The following is a 23,868-nucleotide window of genomic DNA, read 5'->3' on the forward strand; positions in this document are numbered from 1 at the left end:
GGCAAGGCACAAGGCAGAGCTGGCTACAGCCAGTGGCATTGAGTTCCATACCTGGTTCCCCACCAGAGACTAAGGGCAGGTGGCTCAGTTTTGACATCTGCATCAGGTGGACTGGAATCCCAGCTGACCATCATGGCTCCTACTCTTCTGTCACTGCCCCATGTTCCTGATCCCTTCCCTGGAAATCATTTAGCTGCTGCTGAGGCCGGCAAGATGAATGCCATGGAACATGCCAATCTGAAGGTAAGTCCCTGCCTGTAGGATGACTGCTCTGCACTCACCTCCACAGCACACAGAAACAAATGACTCTTTAAGAAGGAAAACGAAATCTTCTAAGCGCACTTGGCTGTATTGGGAGACCCAATTACAGTAAGTCTAAAAATAAGGCCAGGGGAGGACCAGTGTACATTTAAGTTTTTCCTTAAATGCACAAAAGGTTTCTTTTTCTTTCTTTCTTTCTTTCTTTCTTTCTTTCTTTCTTTCTTTCTTTCTTTCTTTCTTTCTTTCTTTCTTCTTCCTTCCTTCCTTCCTTCCTTCCTTCCTTCCTTCCTTCCTTCCTTCCTTCCTTCCTTTCTTCCTTCCTTCCTTCCTTCCTTCCTTTCTTCCTTTTTCTTTCTTTCTTTCTTTCTTTCTTTCTTTCTTTCTTTCTTTCTTTCTTTCTTTCTTTTTCTTTCTTTCTTTCTTTCTTCTTTCTTTCTTTCTCTCTCTTTCTCTCTTTCTCTTTCTCTCTTTCTCTTTCTTTCTTTCTTTCTTTCTTTCTTTCTTTCTTTCTTTCTTTCTTTCTTTCTTTCTTTTCTTTCTTTTTTTTTTTTAACCTGATGAGGGAACACTATAAGTCAACAGGCTTATTTTGCCTTATTTTGTTGTGTAGGACAGGACCCGAATAGCTCAAGGGAAAAAGTTCCTGAGATTGTAGCTTGTTGCCTGAAGATCCAACCCAGGGAAAGTTATTTTTATACCTAGTGGGTTTTTTTTTTTTTCCTTCTTTCTTCTCCTTTCAACTGCCTGGTATTTATCCTCACATTTAGGGGGTTTGTCTTGTGAAACAAAATATTTTTTCTTACTTTCCTTGATCATAAAAGAAATACATGTTCATTGTAGAAAATTAGAAACTTACCAAAAAAAAAAAAAAAAAGGAAATGAAGAAAAAGACATCCATCATTCAAAGAATGATAACTGTGGTTAATGATAACTGTGGTTAAAGCTTTGATACATTTTCTTCTGGTCTTTTTTTCTTTGCTCCTTTTAAATAGGTCCATATGATACATAGAGTGTCATGTCATACAGGTGTGACGGAATGTTTCAACGCGGAATACACTGCATGTCTCTTTCCCATCATGTCTTCTTCCTTCTCTTCCCAGGGATAAGTTTGTTCATCAATCTCTTGCTTTTCTTCGTCATTTTCCACATATTTAGACATTGCTAAAACAATATGTTGTTTAATTTTGCAAGTTTTTGATCTGTATAAATGCCAGCATAGTGTATGTTAGAGCTCAGAAGTGCCAAGAAATCTTATGGGGACCGGTCACCTGGTGACTCTGGGTGGATCATCTGCCCCATGTTCCTGATCCGATAGTAGATGTATTATGCCTTTCTGTATGAGTCAAGAAGATACACTGCTTTGATTTTTTGACTCCTCTTATGTTTGTAATATGATGATAGATCTATTTCTAGCTTATTCATTTTTACTGCTGTATAGTATTTCATTGGATGATTTTATCCTAAATTGTAGTACTTTTCCGTTATCCTGTGGATAGCCTTTGGGTTGTTTCTGGTGCCGGCAATTTCAAGCAATGTGCTTATGAACATTCTTAGGTATGTGTCTTGGCTCACATGTATAAGAGTTCTTCATTTATTGCCTACATCTATGCTGGGTCTTAGGGTATGTGCAACCCCAAATGTACTAGAAAATGGCAAATTATTTTTTTTAAATGATTATATATTTAAACTCCCATGGCAAGTGTTATAAGGGTTCCAGCTACTCCGGATCCTTGGCAATGCTAGGTATTGCTGGACTCTTCTATTTTTGGCATTCTGGTAGATGAAAATGATCAGCTTTTAATTTGGATTTTTTTGATTTCTAATTAGATTGAATACCTTCAAAGTTTTCTTTTTTTGAGGTGGCTAGAAATGTATTTGGCTTCTTTCTTTCTTTCTTTCTTTCTTTCTTTCTTTCTTTCTTTCTTTCTTTCTTTCCTTTCCTTTCCTTTCCTTTCCTTTCCTTTCCTTTCCTTTCTTTCTTCTTTCTTTCTTCTTTCCTTTCTTTATGAGAATTCTGTACATATTCTGTTATTCCTTGATCAGTACTAGAAATATTTTCTCTCAGTTTTTGTCTTTTCACTTTATTGTTTTTAATGAGCAGAGGTTTTTGAATTTATCAATTTGATAATGGTATATCTTTTTTTTTAAATTTTTATTTATGATAGTCACAGAGAGAGAGAGAGAGAGAGAGAGAGAGAGAGAGAGAGGCAGAGACACAGGCAGAGGGAGAAGCAGGCTCCATGCACCGGGAGCCCAACGTGGGACTCGATCCCGGGTCTCCAGGATCGCGCCCTGGGCCAAAGGCAGGCACCAAACCGCTACGCCACCCAGGGATCCCTATAATGGTATATCTTTTTAAATGCTTTTTGGTGTGTCTTATTTAAGAAATTCTTAATGCTTATTTAGTATGCTTTTTAAATTTATCAGTTTGATAATGCTGGTTTTTATTTATTTATTTATTTATTTTTATTTATTTACTTTTAAAGATTTTATTTGTTTATTCATGAGAGACACACAGAGAGAGGCAGAGACACAGGCAGAGGGAGAAGCAGGCTCCATGCAGGGAGCATGACGTGGGACTCAATCCCGATCATGCCCTGGGCCGAAGGCAGGCGCTCAACTGCTGAGCCACCCAGGGATCCCAATGCTGGTTTTTAAAATGTTTTTTGGTGTGTCTTATTTAAGAACTTCTCAACCCTGAAATCATCAGTACATTTTAAAAAAGTTTAAGTTTTGTATTTCATTTCAGTCTCTAGAATACCTGAAAGTGATTTTTTTTCTGCTATAGGTGAAATAGGGATCAAAATTATTATGATATTTTCCATATGCATAACTGATTATCCTGTAAGCATTTACTGAGTATTAATGTGTACCCACTGACTTGCACTGAAACTCTTTCCTATTTTAGGTATCTGTAAGTTCATGAGTCTGCTTCTGGGCTCAGTCTTCTCTCATGTGTCTCTTCACATATCAACAGTACCCTATCTGAATTTCTTGTAATTTTATAGTAAGTTCTGGTATTTGGAAGGATGAATTTTGTTATTTGTTCTTTGTTGTACTTCTTAATTGTCTGAATTACTATTGGGCCTTTACTCTTGCTCATACATTTCAAATTAGATGTTCACATTCCTTGGGTAACCCTGCTAATATTTTGATTTCAGTTGTATTAAGTCTGTAGACTAATTTGGGGAGAATTGATATCTGTATATTGAAACTTTCTGTCCATGAACATAGTTCCACTCTTTGCTTCCATTTAAATATTTTAAAATGTCATTTAGCAAGCTAGATAGCTTTCTTCATAAAGGTCTTGAGCATTTTTTATTAGAATTTTGTTACCATTTTGTAAATTGTATTCTTAAAATTGCATTTTAAACTGATGGTTTTTGGGTTATAAAAATGTAATGTTTTATAAGTGTAATTTTTTTGAGTTTTGTTTGCTGATAGCAATTTTGTTAATTTTATTATTCTTTCTAATAATTTATAGTTTCTATTGATGTTTTTCTGTGGGCAATCATATAATTTGGGAATAAAGGTAATTTCTTACCTTTCTTTTATGTGTATTGTCTAATTGCATGAGGTAGAACCTCCAAAAAATGTCAAATTTAAACTAGCAAGTTTTTTCCTGACTCTAAAGGAAATTCTTCTAATAATTCATCATTAAGTATGATATTTACTTTGGATTTTATAAATGTCATTTTTTAAGTTAAGGAAATTTCTTTCTATTTCTAGTTTGCTAAGCTGTTTTTTTAAACTACTTATTAATGTTGAATTTTTAAGGAGCTTTTTGTGTGACTACTCATATGTTCTTGTGATTCATCTCACTTAATATGTTATGATGATGAATAGCAAAAATAAATATCTAATTTATGTCAGCAAGGCATTTCTTGGATAAGTCAAATTTTGGTAATGTGTAATATCTTTCTTTATAATTTCTGGATTTAATTTGCTAAACTTTTGTTTGGGGACTTTGCATCTACGTTCATGTGGTTAGTGATTTTATTGGCTAGTGATTTTCCTTTTTTTATATTATATTTGCCTCATTTTGATATCAAAGGTATACTTTCTTCATCAAATGAGTGGGGAAGTCATTTTCCTCTTCTGGTTCTCTGCAAGAGTTGGAATTATCTATAATTACCTGTTCTTGACATTTAGTTAGAACTTGCTTTTATAACCACTGGGGCTGTGAGTTTTTTTATGGGATGGTTTTAAATTATAGATTTAATTTTTTTAATGGTTAGAGAAAAAGCTAGGTTTTTCTAATTCTTTTTTTAGTCAATTATGGTGGATTATATTTTTCTAGTAATCTTTCCATTTTATCTAAGTTTTAAAACTTATTGGCATAAAGCTGTTCATGGTGTTTTTTACTCTTTTTATTTTTAAAAATATTTATTCATGAAACACACACACACACACACACACACACACCGAGGCAGAAACATAGGCAGAGGGAGAAGCAGGCTCCCTTAGGGGAGCCTGATGTGGGACTCAATCCCAGGACCCTGGTATCAGGACCTGAGCTGAAGGCAGACACTCAACCACTGAGCCACTCAGGCACCACTTTACTCTTTTTAATCTCTGTCCTATCTGTAGTTGTTCTTCCCTATTTATTTATTTATTTATTTATTTATTTATTTATTTATTTTTAAAAAATATTTATTTATTAGAGAGAGCATGTGCACATATGAGTGAGGGGAGGGGCAGAGGGAGAGGGAGTGAGAATCTCAAGCAGACTCCATGCTGAGCTTGGAGCTTGATGTGGGCCTCAATCTGACAACTCTGAGATCATGACTTGAACTGAAATTAAGAGTCAGATGCCCAACTGACTGAACGACCCAGGTGTCTGCTCATCCCTTTTATTATTCCTAATAATAAAGGAATGAGCCTTCTGCCATTTTTTTCTTGATCATTTTCACTGAAAGTTTATCAGTTTTACTAGTCTTCATAAAGAACTTTGATGTTGTTAAAGCTATAATATTTCCATTTCTATTTTCCTAATTTCTGCTCTCATTTTTAGTTCTTTCTTATGTCTACTCTCCTTAGATTGATTCAGTGGTTATTTTCTAATTCCTTAAGTTGAATATTTAGCTCACCATATTTCAGCCTTTCTTCTTTTCTAATCTAAGCATTTAAAGTTGTCTATTCCTCCTAGGGGTGACTGGTGGCTTAGTCAGTTAAGCTCACATTTCGGCTCATGTCATGATCTCAGGGTTGTGAGTTCTAGCCCTGTGTCTAGCTTCATATTCAGCATGGAGTCTGCTTGAGATTCTCTCTTCCTCTTCATCTACCTCTCTCCCTGCTTGCATGCTCTCTCTCTCTCAAATAAATAAAGTCTTTTTTTTTTTTTTTTTTTAAAGTAAAGCTATCTATTCCTCAAGTATTGACTTGGCTATGTTCATTAATTTTGATGTGTAGCATTTTCACTGACATTCAGCTCTATATAAGTTCTAATTTCCACTTTAGTTCTTTCTTTGATCTTTGACTTATTTAGAAGTATGCTCATAAATTTTTAAAATCATAAGATTCTCTTTGTTTTGTTGTTTAATTCCAATGGAATTGCTTTGTGGTTAGAGAATGCAGTGTGAATGCTTTGCTTCTGAATCTTGCTGGACTTGCTTTATGTCTGGAAGACTAGGTTTTGTATATTAAGTGAAAGCCATAGGGGTGGTACTTTACATACATTATCTTGACTTTTCCCAACAGAGATTCCAACACAAAATCACATGTATTTAAAGGATGAAGAAACTGAGGCTCAGAGAGGTAAGTGGAGGAGGCAAAAGCTAATTCAGGTTAGTTTAATTCAAAACAGTTTTCTCATATAATAGCTTAATCAGTCATTTGGAAAATAAGATTAGTAGCAAAGTCAGATTATTATTATATGAACATAATATTCATATTAGAAAAATAAGAACTTAGAGGCTATCGGGGTATTTCCCCTTTTAATCTTAGTGCCAGCTCTTCATTAATTTCAACATCCATTCACAAATCTGTTGAGGCCACCCTGGGGCAGGCCCTGGGCTCAGTTCTGGGTCTGTATCTTGCCCTTGAGAAATCCATATTCTAGTTGGAAAGTGAAGAAAACTTGGGTTGCCCTCCCCTAAAATGATTCTTAGCATTGTGGGATCATTTGTTCTTTTAGTGAAATATAAAAATATCTCTTAGAGAACACTTGGAGGAAAATGTTGAATAAATAGAGTTGCTATTTCTGAGCTGATTGCTGTGGTGATGATTCTGTAATCATTGTGTATTTTAAGTACCTGCCCTTTCCAAGTCTCTTTCCCTGCCCCCTGGTCCTTTGTTGTTGTTGTTTTCTAAGTAGGCTCTATGCCCAATGTGGGGCTTGAACTCATGTCCCTGAGATCAGGAGTCACTTACTCTACAGATTGAGCCAGCCAGGCACCCCCTCTTGTCTCCTGGTCTTGGGAGCAACTCTGGTTTCATCCTAAGCAATCTCCCTGGGAGGTTTCTCTTAATCACATCATTGCAGCTTCCTCATGAATGTGGACTCCCCCAGGTCTGTTTCTCCAGCCCCAACCTTGCTTCCACTTCCTTTCTTGAACTATCTGTGCCTCTCTGCCAAGGATACCAGTTGCCTTTAACCTTGGAGGGTGAAGGCTGTGAAGGTCGCTAAGTTCAGGGTGGAGGCAGAGGTGCTTTTTCTGCCTTTCCATGCTACTTCCAGATTTTTGGCCCCTGCCTCAGGGCAGCACACTCCCACCCACTCTCCCCTTTGCTCTTCATTTTTTTTAAAAAAGATTTATTTATTTATGATAGACATAGAGAGAGTGAGAGAGAGAGGCAGAGACACAGGAGGAGGGAGAAGCAGGGTCCATGCCAGGAGCCCGATGTGGGACTTGATCCCGGGACTCCAGGATCACGCCCCGGGCCAAAGGCAGGCGCCAAACCGCTGAGCCACCCAGGGATCCCCTGCTCTTCATTTTCAAGGCCAGGCAGTGGCTAGGCACTTTTTCATATAGTAGATGTTTCAACTCAGCTTCCCAAACCACCTTGTAAGAAAGTCATTCTTACCTCTACTTTATAGGTGAAAAAGCTGGGAGCTTAGAGAGGTGAAAATTTGCCCCAGGTCCTGGTTTAGGAATGCAGGCTCAGATCTACCTCTGAGTGGTTGTCCTTTCACCCCATTCTGTGGTCTGGGAAGGCTCAGAATCCCATTCCTGCTTCTACTAAGTGGTGACCATGGGCAAGTCACTGGTCGTCAATGGAAATAGTTCTTTCATTCTAAAACCAGGAGACTCATATCTACCTTCGCTTTTCAAAAGACTATTGGAATTTTCAAAACAACCGGAGTGTTCTTTATAGAAGACACATGAACTTAGGCTGGCTATGAGATCCACCTCTGAGCCTCATACATGCTTTCTGCCCAAACCAGGATAGGCTTTGCTTCTTTGGGTTGTGTGTATGTGCCTGGGTCCCAAGATGCAGTTCCTGGAAGACAGAGAAAGCTGCCTATACAGAGAGATGAAGTGGAGAGAGAATGGAGCATTTAGGAAATGGCAAGGACTTTGTGGCTGGACTGGGGGCGGGGGTGGGGGTGGGAAGAGTGAGAGGCAAGCAAGGCCCAGGTGTCCTGCACCATGGTAGAGAGGTTGGCTTTGAATTTGAGGACAGTGGGAAGTCCGTGAAGGTATTTTAAGCAATGATGATGATGTTGACAATGATAACCATGCTTCTGCTAATAGCTCATGTTTATTAAGTGCTAGGCATTTTTTCACTAACTCATGATGCATGCAACAACTGTAAGGGGATAGCTTCTGTTATTGGCCTCATTTTATAGATGAGGAAGCCGAAGTTCAGAGATGGTAAGTAACTTACCCAAGGCCACACAGGTGGTCTGTGGCTGACCCAGACTTCAGACCCAGGCTGTTTGACTCCATTGACCACCACTGTCTTAACCATGACTTTTTCCTCTGTGTTCAGAGCTAAGATGTTACCTTGATCCCTTTGGCAGTGTGTCTTTTAAGGAAGATAAGTCTGTGTTGAGGAAGAGAGGGAGAGAGATTGGAAACAGAGGAACAATCAGAGGCTCTTGTCTAGGCAAAAAGATGACAACAGCTTTAATCCAAGGGAAGTCACAGTGGAGTTTGGCAAATTGGAGAGGCTTTAAGACACTGAATGAATTAGTGCATTGATTCATCCATCCAGCAACTATTGCAGGATGGATATGCCTAAGATGTGCTGGGTCCGGAAATGTCCAGGCCTCCGCTGCGGGTGGCCTGGAAGGGTTATTGGTCTGTCAGTGGGAGGGGAGAGTCCAGAGTGACTTCACCAGACAAAGAAGTTTCTTCCTAAAAGTGAAAGTGCAGCCCCTACTGCTGCCCTGGGCAGAAGGTTCTGGAACCTTCCAGTAATCTCCTCTGAACTCCTACTGGTGGGAGGTGTGAACCCCGTGGAAAAGGGGCCTCCTGTGGTTCCCACCCTACTGTGACTGGCTCCCTTTTGGCTCTGGATAAAGTTTACCTTGGCTTTGATTCCTCATTAATTATCCTCGAAGGTTAATTCTGTAAATGCCAGTAATGACCAAGAGTTAATTTCTCTCTCTCCTGCCTGTCTCACTTCTTCAATTTTTTTTTTCCTTTAATGGGACATCCAAGCTCGTTGGAATGTTTACCAAAGCAGGGTAGTTAGAGATGTACATAGATGAATTTACCTTGTCAGAAGGATCTGGAGGTAGAATTAACGTGAGAGGAGTAATTGTCAGGTGAATAATTACCTGGAAACCTCAGCAGGGAGACTGCTGGGGTTCTCTAATTATTTATCTTCTCCCAATTTTCTCCTCTTTGAACTGCCAGCATGGGGGTGTATGGGGGTGGTGTGTGGAGCAGGAGGTATTATTTTGGATTTCCCCTCTTGATTGTGAAATGCTTTCTGAGGGGGCTTTGGCCGGGATGCGGGATGCAGGATGGCCAGTCAAGCCCTTTGTGATTTGTAGGCCACTTTCACACTCATGACTTCATTTGGATCATCTCAAGTGCTCTCTGACATGGATGGTGCTGTTAGCCCCATTTACAGATGGGAAAACCAAGGTTCCTATGGGTGAGGTCATCCCCATAAGCCACACGACGAAGAAGTGGTGTAACTGTGGGTCAGAGCCAGGCCTCTGATTCTCCCCAGCCCTCTGGCTGCCTTCTCCTTCCCCAGGAGGCTCCTGCCCCCTCCCAAACACCCGGGCCGGGCTGGCTGCGTTCCTCCTGCATGAAGCCCAAATGCTCTGCTTCGAACAACCTGCTTCCCTGTAGGCTGGTGGCCGCACCCCTTCCTCAGGCAGCTCATTTTCCATTTTAAGATTTCCTGTTTGAACCAAAGGGCAAAGATCTCGGTAGTATCAGCCTGGAGCTGGGCTTCTGTGTGTATAAAGGGGAGCCTCGGCCCCTGCCCTCTGTTTGTCCACAGGCCTTATCGACAGAGCCCAAGTCCCAAGTTCAGAGGTTCCAGTTCCTTCCCGATTTGCTGGGTAAAGTCCGGCCTTCCGTGCAGGCGGCCAGGGCGGGCGGCCAGCCTGGAGCCAGCATTCATTTATGGCCGGGCAGTGCTTCCGTCCTGCCTGGTGAGCCACTGGCTGCAGCTGACGGACAGACGGATGGATGGACATGGGGACTCCAGGGTGTCTTCTTTCTTTCCCCCCCTTTGCCCCATGCCGTGGGCTGACTCATCTGGTGCCCTGCTGGCCTTAGGCAGCCTTGTGTCCCTGCTCCCTGCAGCCTCCTTGAAACTCCAGAGCCTCTTTGAAGGACTGGACTGGCCCTGCAGGCCAGCACATTGTACCCGCGCTCACTCCCACGTTCCTGTACAAGCACACGAGCCCAGCTAATGCCGGGGATCTCCATGGCTGAGTCCTTTTCCAGAGAGAGGCACTTAACTGGTGCCATTTTTATGGGGCATAATAAGGACTATTGCTGGAAGAGCAGCCTGCTGGTTCGAAGGCCCTTTCATCTTGTAGTCTCATCTGATCTGCGGGACCATCAGGAGTCATATGGATAGTTATCGCCTCCATTGTACAGATGAGCAACTGGAGCTCAGAATCAATGGCTTCGTTCCATCAGCCTTTTATTCAATTAGAGGAGACAGAAATGCTCTCCCTATTTATGTTGCTCAGAAATCATAAAACAAAATCAGTGATTGCAAGGCAGGGCATAGAATGCCAGAAGCTCCCTGGGGTGCTGTGGGAGCAGGGAGCTGGGGTGTGGGATGTGGGCTCAGGAAAGGCTTCCACAAGATTTGTCCAAGACTCCTTGGAAGCACAAGTAGGCCTGGGGAAGGACTGTGGCTCTCACTGGTATTGCTAGGACACTCCCCACCTCTCAGAGTCCTGGCACAAATGATACACTGGGGTCCTTTTACATTGACTCCCACGAGACTATAGGTCTCTCCGCTGGAATGTCAGCCCCACAAAAGGAGGGCTTCATCTATTTTGTGAACTGCTTTATCTCCAGGGCTTAAAATGGAGCCTGGCCCAAGGCACTCGATAAATATTTGCTGTTGAATGAGTAGACACAGGCGCGCGCACGCGCGCACACACACACACACACACACACACACACACGATGAATACGTGCCACTCTGTATCTCAGAACTGTAGAAGCCACAAGCTGAAGGAAGCTCCTAGAATAAAATAGTACATATTGCTAATTGGGAGCAGATCCAGAGGCAGAGCCATAGAGATGTGATCTGAGTCTCATATGTGTCCCCAAAAGACCATGGGACCTGGTGTTGGTGTTGGGGCACTCAAATTCTTGTCCCATTTACATCTTCCACCTCTGGGGGACCTTATTTTGCCCCACTATAGAATAAGAAGGTCCTGTTGGCTAACCTTGGGAAGCCCCTTTCCTGCCCCAACGTTTGGTGAGTCTGGGAATGGGAGAGTGGCACTGGACAGGAATTTCTCAATCCTAAAGAGACTCCTCTTTTCAGTCTGAGAAGGCAGTCTGGTCTCCCTGTGCCAACCCTTGTGGCTAGAGAGATGCCTGGCCTGTGGTCACAGCTGCCAACCCTCTGGGCTCCTGACTGCCTCCCCACTGGCCTGCCCTGCTGCCTGCTGGAATGGATCCTGTACACCCACCCATGTGACTCTGCCCATTCTCAGTCCAGCCTCCTCATTCCCTTTCTTAGAACATGGTATCTGGGACCTGAAGAGCCTGGGGATGATAGGATGTCACTGGACTAACCTAGCCTGTGGTTATCCTAGAGCCCCATGGCCTGTGCAGGTCCTGACCCAAAGATGCCCAGTCTGGCCTGTCCTTTGTCCTTCCTCCCTCATAGTAGCTGATCTGTGGTGTGGTATGTAGCACAGAGGCTCAGAGATTCCAGTACTGCTGGGAAAGACCGGGAGCCCCCAACAGTCCCTTGGCCTGCAGCCAGCATCTTCCCTGTCAAGCACCATTTAGAGAGGTCATGGGTGGGAAAGATGCTCCATCTGTCTGCCCTACCAGCCAGGCTCTTTCCTTTGAGCCTTTCCCATTGGCCTGTCTTCCTTTCTTCCCCTGCCCCACCATGTGCTTTTCTGTTCCCCCTCTCTGGGAGAGAACCTGCTTCAGTGGAACTTGGGGTTAGAAAGAACAGAGAGCCTTTTATTTTATTTTATTTTTTTAAATTTTATTTATTTATGATAGTCACAGAGAGAGAGAGAGAGAGAGGCAGAGACACAGGCAGAGGGAGAAGCAGGCTCCATGCACCGGGAGCCCGACGTGGGATTCGATCCTGGGTCTCCAGGATCGTGCCCTGGGCCAAAGGCAGGCGCCAAACCGCTGCGCCACCCAGGGATCCCAGAGAGCCTTTTAATCCCAGCCCTGTTATAAATCAGCAGTGTGACTTGAGCCTCAGGTTTTTCTTCTGGAAAATAATTATTTCTTCCCAGGCTTCTTATGAAGACTCTTTGAGATAACAATGTATGTCAAACTCTGGGTAGGTAATAGCAGTGAACAATACCCTAGAATTAGCTCTGTACTGGGCATTGTCCCGAGCATCCTATGACCCTAGGAGGCAGCTACTATTTACTCCTAGTTGACAGGTAGGTTAAGTCATGGCCCAAGGTCAGACAGGTTGTTAGGTGGCAGAGCTGGGGTCATGAATACAGCAGTCTGATTCCTAACCAGTACCCCCCTACTTTGGGAAGAAGTGTGTTTCCTGTGTAATGGTGGGCTCAGTGGTTCTCAGCTAATTTGGGAGCTGCTTGCCATTTGCCTTGATGAGACTCATCCTTGGGCTATCTTGGGGACTTCATCCACCTCTTTACTCTTCCTTTTCCTGCACACACCCTTCCCCATAGCTCTGGGTGGTTCTGTTTTCTTGTTCTGTGCCTGGGGGTGGAGGCAGAGCACCTGAGGCGAAAGTTTTGTTAAGGAGGCTTAAACTGAAGTGTATCTGTCTGTCTTTGTTGTGTGCCATTTTATTTATCTTTTTTATTTTTTTAAAGTCAGGGATTTTTTTTTTTTAAGATTTTTTTTTTTCCTGAGAGACACACAGAGAGAAGCAGAGACACAGGCAGAAGGAGAAGCAGACTCCCTAAGGGGAGCCCGATGCGAGACTCAATCCCAAGACCTCAGGATCATGACCTGAGCAGAAGGCAGATGCTCAACCAATGAGCCACCCAGGCGTCCCAGTTGTCTGCCATCTTAAAGGAGGATAGAACATGGCTTCTGAGTGATTGAATTCGACAGACACCCCAGACAGAGCTCAGAGCTCAGAGACTTTACTAGCAGGATTCTCCCCCCTGAGCCTGTTACGAGCAATGGGGGCCAGGCCAAAAGGGGAGGGAAACAAGTTCAGAGATAGGAAAGTGTGCCCATTTTGCAGACTGAAAGGGTGAGGGTCGGGGCCTGAAGCTAGCTAGCAGTACTGATTCCTGATTGGATGTTTTTCTCTTGATTCTTGTGTTCCTTTTACATTTTAACACTATTTTTAAAACTTCAGGGGACAGAAGGAGGCCCTTGTTGGCCTATGATGGCTACATTTAAGATTCCTACGTTTAAGAGTAGTAGCTTTTGAAGGAGGCCCATTTTTAATCCTGAGAAGGAGTCTGGGACAGAATGAGGCTGAGGGAGTTTGAGCCGCAGGAGGGGAGATGAAGCGACTTACCCAGGGGCACATAGCCTGTGCTGCCTCCAAGAAGGCAGCAATACCTCATTAGCCAGCTCAGGGCTCCTTCCAGGCTGAGGGTCTGAGAGAACAACTGGAGGCCACAGAGTGAGAAGCATTTATTCTGGAAAGCCAGAACCTTGGATTTGGAACTGGGCTCTGCTATGGAGTTTCTAAGTGGGTCTGCAGTGAACCTCTTCCTCTCTGGACTCACATGTCCTGCTGCACAAAGGTATGCTCTTCATGGACCCCGGGCCCAGGATCCAGGCTCAGTCACCCATTCCCATGTCCTTGCCATTAGAGATCAGAGAATAGATAGTAGTTCTGGGCCAGGGGAGAGAAGATCCCTTCCCCCAATGACTTAATTCTTCCCCAAGTCCTATAGGAGAGTGCTGGCTACCTCTTATCTCCTAACAAGCTGGGCACAGTTTTCCTCTTCTGACTTGAAAGAAGGAAAGGAGAGCAGGGATAGGGTGGGGGTTTTACCTAGGCAGAGATAAGAAGCAGGGACCTCAGTTCTAAGGCAACAACTTTGACACATTTTCAGTTCAATGCCAACCTGTAGGGGGACGGATGGTAAGAAAGACATACTGAATGTGTGCATCTATGGTTAAGTTATACCTGGACTTCAGAAGTGACCAAACATGAACAAAAATAGGTGTGTTTTAGGATCGAGGAAATGCAATATTTACTTAGAAATGAAAATCTATTGCCTTTGACTTATGATAAGATAATTATGCTCGTCTGAGTCATTGTCATATGCATTTGTGTTCGTAAACCTCCCTCATTAAGTAGTAAGGGTACATATTTTATCTTAATTCATTTTTTATAGGGCTGTGAATTCCTGCATTTATCTACCTTCGTTTTCCTGTGTAGACACAAGGCTGCCTGGCTTCAGAGAGGTGAGATAACTTATTATCCAGCAGCTATTTCCCTGGAAGCCAGCCTAGGGCTGAAGTGGGCTCCAGTTCTCCTTCCTACTGCCTGTCCATAAGCTTGGATGATTCACTCCATCTCTCTGTCTCTTTCTCATCTGCATGATGAAGTTAATCTCTTCTGTCTCACATGGGCTGTCGTAAAGATTCCTGGAGATACTGCCACAGCACCTCTGTGAAGGAGGAGCTGGTATTGTTTAAAGCCCACCATGGTCTTAGCCCTTCCTCCATAATGTCCCAGTTACTGTGAATGGCCCCATAAACACAAATCACAGTTGGGTTGACAGTATGCATTCTTGAGAAAGGGCAGGGGAAAGTCTGTAGACTTTCAGTTGAAGGCTCTGAGGTCTCACTGCCTGGATATAAAGTCCTGCTTGATCATTCATGAGCTATATGACCTTCGACATGCAATTTTGGAACTCTTTAGCCTCAGTTTCTCATTTGGGAAATGGGACTATTAATAATATTATCTCACAGGGTGGTTGCTGGGATTCAATGAGAATATCAAAGGCATGTATAAAGTTTAGCATGGTAAATAAGAGCTTAGATAATTCTTTTTTTTTTTTTTAAGATTTTATTTATTTACTCATGAGAGAGAGAGAGAGAGAGAGAAGCAGAGGGAGAAACAGGCTCCACTCAGGGAGCCTGATGTGGAACTCAATCCCAGGACCCCAGGATCACGCACTGGGCTGAAGGGAGGCACTAAACTGCTGAGCCACCCAGGGATCCCCGATTATTGTTATTTTTAAATAAAAATGTGTGCCAGTCCCTTTGCTAGATGCTTGCCATTTATTAATTCTGATGACCCTCTGTAAGGTTGGTGTTATCTGCCTCATTTTGTAGATGGAGAAATGGAATCTTGGAAAGGTCATTAGGAACTCTCTTATAGTAAGCCTAGAAGTGAGATTAGGCCCTTTCCACTTTGCTCTGTTGCTTTTTTTGACCCCATAGCGGAAAAAAAATGCAGCTTTCCATGTGATTGAGTGTGGTGCCCTCTCATTCATTGCCAAACTGGAGTCTAATAGTCCTTTGGAAGTTTCTCATTGAAAGTCTCCTTCTGCTTCAGACAACTCTGGATTGTCATCGCCATTGACAGAGTCCAGTAGACTGGATCCCCCAGCCCACCTTCTGGTAACCCTACAGATTCCTCTAGTTAACCACTGAAGCCTCCTGCTCAGAGCCATTGTCAGTCTCCAGCTGCCCTGCAACTGATACCAGCAAGTTCCCTTGTAAACTGAAATCACTCCTTCTGGGTCTGCATGGAAATTTCAGTGACTGCTGGAGAGCTCCACTGGGAAGTCATTCGGATTTGTCAGTTTCTCTTTTAGAAACACCTTACCCGGAAGTTTGAAAAAAATTCCCTTCCAACAGCAGAGTCCTCCTTAAACTTCCGGGACATAGGGGCAGTAGGCCAGGTACAATTCATTGTGCACTCTCCATGATCCCAGCACCAAGGTGCTTTACTTTCCATTAGTTCAGTCAATCCTCATGAAAACCTTACCATGCGGTGTTATTGTCCTATTTCACAGCTGAGGGATATTATGATGTGTGGTTGTATAGATCATAGGCTCTGGAGCCAGACTTCATGGGTTCAAATCCAGTTACTCCATCAACTAGCTGTATGACCTTGGGTACCTGACTTCAGCTGTCTGAGCTTCAATTTACTCTTCTGTGAAATGGGAATAATGGTAGTGCTAAATTTCGTGGGGTAGAATTCAAGTAGATACTTGCATATTGTAACAGTAGCAGAGGCTGATACTGCTAGAGAAAAATGATCAGAGAGGGGAGTCCCCTACCTCAGGGCACTTAGCCAGGAAGAAGTAGAAGTCTCTCTGGAATCCGCCCTTATCAACAGCATCACATTTTCTCTCTTTGCTGAGCTTCTGACTCAGACCAGTTTCAGACCAAGCCTAGAGCCTACCAACAGGCTGTTGAGGGATGAAGGCAACCAGAGTGGCCACTCTAGGGACACTGGTCAATGAGGACCTAACAGGTCATGCTGTTCAAGGATAAACGATTCACAAACCATCACAACCTAATTCTTGTGGTCCATGTAGGGGAGGCATGCAGGGAAACTCCTTATCAGGCTCGACCATTACCCAGAGGATTGTGCAGCTCATTTGCTAGTTTTGTTGACTCTTCCAGTGAATGTCTGTGCTTCTAGAAGAAGAGAGAGGAAAAATACCCAATCTAGGACATGAGTTGGGGATGGAGGAGAGAATTATTTGGGTTCTACCTACTTTTTGCCCAGCACAAAAACTGGTGCCCCCACATATGAGCGGGCACTGTTTTTTCTCCCCCTCGTACTGTGGAAGAACGTAGAGTGGAGGGGCCTGGTCTGGCATCTGCACGAAGAAGTGGGAATATGACCAGTTCTAGCCCTGCTGGTCTTTGTAAGTGCCTCTAAGACACCAAGTCCTTTTGTACCCTATGCCCTTTGTACATGCTAGCTCCTCTGCCCAGAATTTTGCTTATGCATCTTTCACAGTCTAAGGGATTCTTTCTTTAAGCTCCTTACTTGCTTCATGGTCTCAGCATCCTTGCATTTATTTGCTCATTTACTTCTTAAAATTTTTATTTATTTATTTTTTTGGTCAATTTCTTCAGTAAAACGTTAAGTTCCAAGAGAGCAGGGCATTGTTTGTCTTACTCACTATTGTGGACTCAGCACCTAGGACAGTATTTGGCACTTAGTAGGTGCTCAGAGTTTTCTCAATGGGAATATGAGAACTAAGAATCTGACCCAAAGTTCAGGCATGAACTGCTATTCCACACTGCTATTTTTTTTTACTGTAACAGCTTTATTAAGCTGTAATTCCTATACCACATAATTTACCTGTTGGAAGTGTACCATTCAATGGGTGATAGGGTATTTACAGAGCAGGACATTTTCATCACCTCAGAAAGAAACCCCCTCCCTATTAGCAGTCACTCCCCATTCCCATGTCCCCAGCCCCTGACAACCTTAATCTATTTTCTATCTCTGTGGATTTACCCATTCTGGACATGTCATATAAATGGAATCATGTGTGGTCTTTTGTGATGGGCTTCTTGCACTTAATATAATGTTTTCAAGCTCCATCCTTGGCGTATCACTACTTCATTCCTTTTAGTGCCAAATAATAGTCCATCATATGAATATAGTGCATTTGGTTTATCCATTCATCAGTTGATGGGCATTTGATTGTTTCCACCTTTGGGCTGTTATGAATAATGCTGCTCTGAACATTCATGTACAAGTTTCTATATGGACATACATTTTTATTTCTCTTGGGTATGTATAGACTTTCACTTTGCTTTTTAATTCTCTTTTGCCAGCCAGTTACAAAAGTCTCTCCCTTGAACAGGTGGAGCCTGGCCTCCCTGGAGGAGCTGATCCATCTTGCTCCCTTTCCACTGCCTCTGCTCTGGCTTTACCCTCCAGGGACTGTCCAACTGGGGCCCTGGGGAGCTGAAGCCTTTCTATATATATGGCCAGGCAGGCATGACATCCTCTTGGCTTTGAGTTGCTACCTTTGGTAGCACCCTACCTTTCATCTTTATAGAGGGAGAACAAAGATCAAAATGCCTTTTCCCCAGACAAAAACAGACACAGTATTTTAATGATTAACATCATGACATTGTTATTGGCCTGCACAGGTCTCCTGCGGTCAATGGGCAGCAGTGCTTCTGCTGTTCTCTCCTTCATCCTTCACCCCAGGTTGAAGAATAATTTTATAAGGATTCAGTGCTTCCCTGTGAAAAGGTCTGTGTACTACCACCTTCTGTCATCGCCAGCCTGCCTGGCATGCTATAAGGAGTTTTAAAACTATTCCCCATAATCCATGAACTTCTTTTATCTGCCTCCAGATGTTCTGCTGGACACTTCATTGATTACCTATTTTTGTCCTCTTAGTCACCTGGCAAAGCAGCAGTTAGCATCTCCATTTTACAGGTGGGGAAACTGAACCCAAGCTTTGATCCCTTATTTCCACCTACTATGGCAAGGAATCCAAACATACTGAAAGAAACACCTGGAAGTAACACTACAGCAGAGCCAGCACTTCCCCTACCTCTTTATTTCTTCCTTTTTGAGGCTAATTTCCTTTTATTTTTCTTTTAAAGATTTTATTTATTTATTTGACAGAGAAAGAGAGAATGAGAGAGCAAGCATGGGCAGGGAGAGAGGTAGAGGGAAAGAGAGAAGCAGACTTCCCACAGAGCAGGGAGGCAGGGAGCTTGATGCAGGGCTGGATCCCAGGACCCTGGATCATGACCTGAGCTGAAGGCAGATGCTTAACCAACTGAGCCACCCAGGCACCCTCTTTTTTTCTTTGTAGAATCTTTTACTTCACTTCCTCCTCCTTTCCATTCCTGTCTCCAGCATTTTCCTTAGTTTATCTAAAGTGGATGCAGAGGGACTTAACTTGGTCAAACTGAATAGCGCAATGTGCTACTCAGACTTTCATTCAATTGTTCACTTCCTGCTCATTTATAGAGCTCCTTCTGTGCTCAGCACCAGGCTCCGTGCTATACCCTTTAAATACAAAGGTGACTGTGTGTGTTCTGAGTCTTCAAAGTCCTAACTGTCTAGTGGAGAGGCAGAAATGCAAGCAGTCAGTTTCCAGTTAACATGGAGAGTGTTTCTGTAGCAGGATTCACATTCTGCTACACAAATACAAGGAATAAAAGCCAACCTGGAGAAATCACAGAAGACTTCCCAGAGAAGGTGTCACCAGAATTGGGAACCGAAGGATATAGAGGGGTTGGTTTTATTTATTTCTGGACAGACCATGTTAGTGGTGTCAGTTGGCCTGTTTACAGTCTCCTTGATTAAAGCAGACATTCTCCATATTGCATACCTGGCCTTTCCTGGCAATAACTGCTGAGATCAGTCCAAGATTGACCTTGGACCTTAGGAAAGCTGATTCTTAGGTAGGCTGGTGACCACTGATTAGTGGCCTGGCTTGCAAAGATGACCTTAGCTAATCAATTTCCTTTTTCAGGAAGTCAGACTTGGGAGCAGGGAGGTGGATCTATTTGGTGCTGGTGCCGGTGCCGCATTTGCCAAGTTGCAAGGTGCAGTTGAGGTGGGGAGGCCACAGTGGGGGTGTGTGAGTGAAGGCACAGAGGTGGTAAAGCAACACATAATGAGAGGAAGCACAGGAGAAAATAGAGATGGGGTGGGTCAGTAAGGAGAAGCTGAGCGGTCAGGATGATGACAGAGAACAGTGGCTTCTCAGAGAGAGCAAGCAGGTGGCGCTGATTTTGTAGTCCCTGGTCTGATCCCTCACCTCTACTCCTGTCTTGGGATGTCTGTGGGAGGCCACTGAGCAGCCCTGCTATATATCCTCCCCTTTAAAATGAGCTTGAATGCATCTTAGTTCTTGAAACCCAGACACTTGGCTAAGACAATATTCTCTTCCAAAAATGTTTCCAGGCAGAGCAGGGCTTTTCCAGTTGGGGAAAGGGAAGAGGTCATGGTAGAATAATCTAGAAAGAGTCACGCTCTGAGGAGGTGCGATGGTCAGTGTGGTTCGGCCTAGAGTCAGTGATGGGGCTGGTGAGTTCTAGAGGCAAACTGAGAAGGCTTTTATGATTTGTTGGAGGGGAAATTGCTAGTAAGTCGATCTATAAATCAGGTTGTGAAAAGACTGGCCTTTGTCAGGAGTGAACCCATCCATCTCCCTTTTATTCCTGGCTTCTTTTTGTAGATTGTTCTCACCTGAGGCATCTTATCTCAGCTGAACTTTTGGCAACAGCAGAGCCAGAGGAAATGATTTTATTTTATTTTATTTTTTTACAAGCCTGCACTTTTTTTACAGCCCCTTCTGGCCAACACTCTCTCTGTTATCAGGAGCTGAGAAATTTCTTACCTGTGGTGTTGACCTTGGTCAAGTGCCTCAGTCTCTTTGAGTCTCATTCATCCCACCTGTAAAATGGGAGTGATTTTGTCCAACCAGCCAAACTTCAGGGCAGTCCTTTCCCAACTCTCTGTGAAGTATCAAGGTTAAAAAAAAAAACCAATTTATCTTAACTTTAAAATTTTCCGATCTGTTGTAGACTCATACTAGAATGTCACTTATGCCATATGCAGCCTGTGTTCAGCAACATCTTGTTCCTTGAGACAAGTGCACTAATTACATGCTTGAATGTCCCACTAGTGTCAAAGTGTTACATACGGGTTTCTAGCCACTCACTTTCATGTCTGTGTTTATTGTGAACTGGAAGTGGTTTGCAGACTAGCGTTGGTCTGTGGACTATAGTTTGAGTAACATGGGGTTAGGAGTCTTATGAGATCAAATCATAGCAACCCATGGGGTAGGACTTCAGGAGCAGAGGATCCTTCATCTGTATCTTGTGCACGGGATCTGTATTAATGGGGTCAAAAGGTGATGCAGATTTCTGGGTCCCTGAACAGTATTAACTCTTACTTCAGCTTTTCTGACTATATTCCTACACTGACTTAATGTTTTCTGGAGTGTCCCTTTCTCATTACTTGTGGCTTGGTGGTCTATTCTGCACCGAAAGGTAACATGTCTGCAGATGGGGCCTGCTGGTTTTAGGGTCAGACAGCTTTGAGCTTGAGTCTCGGCTCTGGCACTTTCTAGCTATGGAATGTTGGGCAAGATGTTTAATGATGGCTCAGCATCTTCATTTATGGCAGAATGCCAATGAGACTTAGCTGGCAGTTATCATGAGAACAAAATGATCTAGTACGTAAAAAAAGTCTTGTGTCTAGTAGGTCTCCAATAAAGTGGTTTCCTTTGCCCTTGTACCCTGACTCCATTTTTTTCCTATTGTATCCTATGAGATTTGGTAGCCTCTGGAAGTGACATAGGCAGGCAAATACCAATGATGGCAGCAGTGCCACAAATCACCACGTCAGCACATTCCCCACATGCTTTGCTGGGGCCCCAAGAGGAGCCAGAAGCAAACCCCATGGGTCACCCAAGTGCCAAAGCCCTTTTCTTCCACGGCTTTTCTGCCTGAAGGGACCCTTGGCATCCAGACAGCACAGGACCCTGAAAAGTGCTCGTTGATGGCGGGCCACTTTGTACAGGTGCTGTTAGTTGCCTGCCCTTTGCCCTACCCCTTTCTTCTCTGCTAACAAAACCTCAGTTTGGTCATGGAAGGTGTCTCTGTTTCCAGCTCAATGGTGAATTGTGAGTAATTTAACTAGTTACAGTAATCCTATTTTCCCTTGTCAGCAGTGGATCCTAAGGTGTATGTGTCATCTACCATGGCAGAGGTGATGCAAAGGGAGAGCTGATAGGAGGCATGTGGAAATGGTTTCTTCACCTCTTCAAAAGAGGAAACTGGAAGATTCAGTTTCTTTTCTGCCTCTGGACATTTTTCTGTTTGGATGGGATGCCTGGAATGGTGGCAGCCCTCTTATGACCATGAGGGGAGCCATTCTGGGAACAAAGTTGATATACTGAGACATGGAAAAAAATCTGGATACTTGGTGAAGCTGTCAAATCAGCCATGAAGTTACCCTACCTCAGGCTTCTGTGCTACCTGAATTAGGGAAATGGATTTGTAATCATTGTGCTAGCATTCTTCATCTTAATTCTCAAGTAAAATGTGAGAAAATGAGTTTTCTCATACTCTGCAATGCTGAAAGCAGAGGGATGTTTGAAGATTTCTGGGCATGGACTCTCCTTCCTTCCTATAGGTAGGAAATGGATTCACTCTTGCTATGTTTAAATACTCCCATAAATAGAAGCCATAGGTGTTAGGGTGAATTCATAGGTAGTTTAGTGATGTAAGCTCTGAATGAGAAAGGGCAGTGACCTAGCTAGCCCTTTGAATGTCATCAGAAGCATTGGAAAACCTCACTAAGTCATGTGTTCTGGTAGCACCTGCCTTCTGTTACCACTCTGGGATCTAGAAGATGCTCTACTTTTAGATAGTTAAACTGGGGCTTACTATAGAGTGTGTGTGTAGGAGTGTGTGTGGAGGCAGGAGGGACCTCTTCTAAATTCATCTGGAACCTCTGTACTTGCTGTGTTTGAAATAATGGATTTCTTAATTCTTTAAGCCACTTTTATTTTTTTAAAAGATTTTATTTATTTATTAATGAGAGACACACAGAAAGAGAGGCAGAGACCTAGGCAAAGAGAGAAGCAGGCTCCGTCCAGGGAGCCCAATGTAGGACTCGACCCTGCAACTCCAGGATTATGCTCTGGGCCGAAGGCAGGCGCTCAACTGCTGAGCCACTCAGGCATCCCTTTAAGCCACTTTTAATTGGATGGTTTCTTCTTTTCTGTTAAAAAAATGCCTTAATTAATACATGTTCTTTTGGGGCACCTGGTGGCTCAGTCGGTTGAGCATCTGCCTTTGGCTTAAGTCATGATCTCAGGGTCTTGGAATCGAGCCCCATGTCAGGCTCTGTGCTCAGTGGAGAGTCTGCTTCTCCTTCTCCCTCTGCCCCTCTCCTCACTTGTGCTTTCTCTCTCTCTCTCAGATGAATGAATAAAATCTTAAAAAAAACCCCAAAAAACCAAAAAACATGTTCTTTTAACTGTGAGTGCTTGACCTGTAGGTGCAGGGGTAACTACGCCAGTGTTAGGAACATAAAAAAGTATGTGCTTTCTAAATTTCGCTTTAAGTTTTCACAGTGAATCCCAGAGATAAGTAGGCTTATGTTTGAAAAATGGTCCAGTCTACCTTTTCATTCACTCATTTGAACCTCTCTAGCCTCCCATGTGCCAGCCACTGGAATACAATGGAAAAGGGGCCTGTCTTTGAGGAAGTCATGTCCTAACCGACTAGCACTTTGGGTACTCTATATGCCAGTATTTTTTTTCCCACCACTTCAGGATTTTTAATTCATCTGAGATGTGTCAGGGAAGGAGAGATTTATTTTAGCTATCATTAGAAAATCTAGGTTTATGTGTGCACTGGTTTCAATAAATGTGTCCTTGAGTAGCCAGCAAGAACATCACGGTGGGAAATGTCATAGCCATGTGTTTTCTTTACGTTAAAAAAAAAAAAAAATACTCCCACTTGAGGTATGCAATAATTATGCATGACATATCTGGATCTCAGACCATCATTGGTCCTCCAACTGGGCAGCTGTTCAGCTTTATGATCCACTCTAGTGATGATGGGATTAATCTTCAGTTCTTTTGTACATGTCCTGATGTATTGGCTCTTGCATCTTACCTGCAAAGGATTGTAGAAGAAGACAAATAAATCTAATCTTTAGGACAGTATCTTTACAGGTGATATCATATCAAGCCACCAGGACTTTGAGCTTGGGAGGCTACAAGGTTGTGATCTCCAAGGGGAAATGAAGATGTGTCTTGGGGGGAATCAATCTGATTTTACATGATGAACTAGCCACTAGCATCACTATGAAAACAGTGAGTCCCAGGACATAGGTTCTTCATTTCTATCTGTCTGGAACTTGCATTTTTTCTTCTCGGGGAAGAGTTGCAATTAGAGTCTAGTCCTGATTTCTGATCCCTCACCTCCATCCCTGCATGTTGAGAAAGAGTGGTTGAACCAGGAGGGAGCAAGAAGGGCTTTTGGGGCATGGGCATGGTAATTTTGGCTGTGTGCAGACACACTGTTCATTCTGCTTTTTTCACCCTCA

At 43.2% G+C, this 23,868-nt stretch overlaps 1 long non-coding RNA gene across 2 annotated transcripts; it reads left to right on the forward strand.

Annotated features, from left to right (window-relative positions):
- The first annotated feature begins 2,289 nt into the window (after positions 1 to 2,289).
- LOC144322609 (uncharacterized) lies at positions 2,290 to 23,842 on the forward strand. 2 transcript variants are annotated; one of them, XR_013388258.1, is made up of 4 exons: positions 2,290 to 2,606; positions 5,962 to 6,018; positions 14,183 to 14,252; positions 23,484 to 23,842. It is a non-coding gene; the product is annotated as an uncharacterized LOC144322609 (long non-coding RNA). The 2 variants fall into 2 exon arrangements; XR_013388259.1 differs by having other exon boundaries at positions 23,495 to 23,842.
- Positions 23,843 to 23,868: the final 26 nt, after the last annotated feature.

Source organism: Canis aureus, chromosome 10 (genome assembly GCF_053574225.1).
Source record: "Canis aureus isolate CA01 chromosome 10, VMU_Caureus_v.1.0, whole genome shotgun sequence".
Classification (NCBI taxonomy): Eukaryota; Metazoa; Chordata; class Mammalia; order Carnivora; family Canidae; genus Canis; species Canis aureus.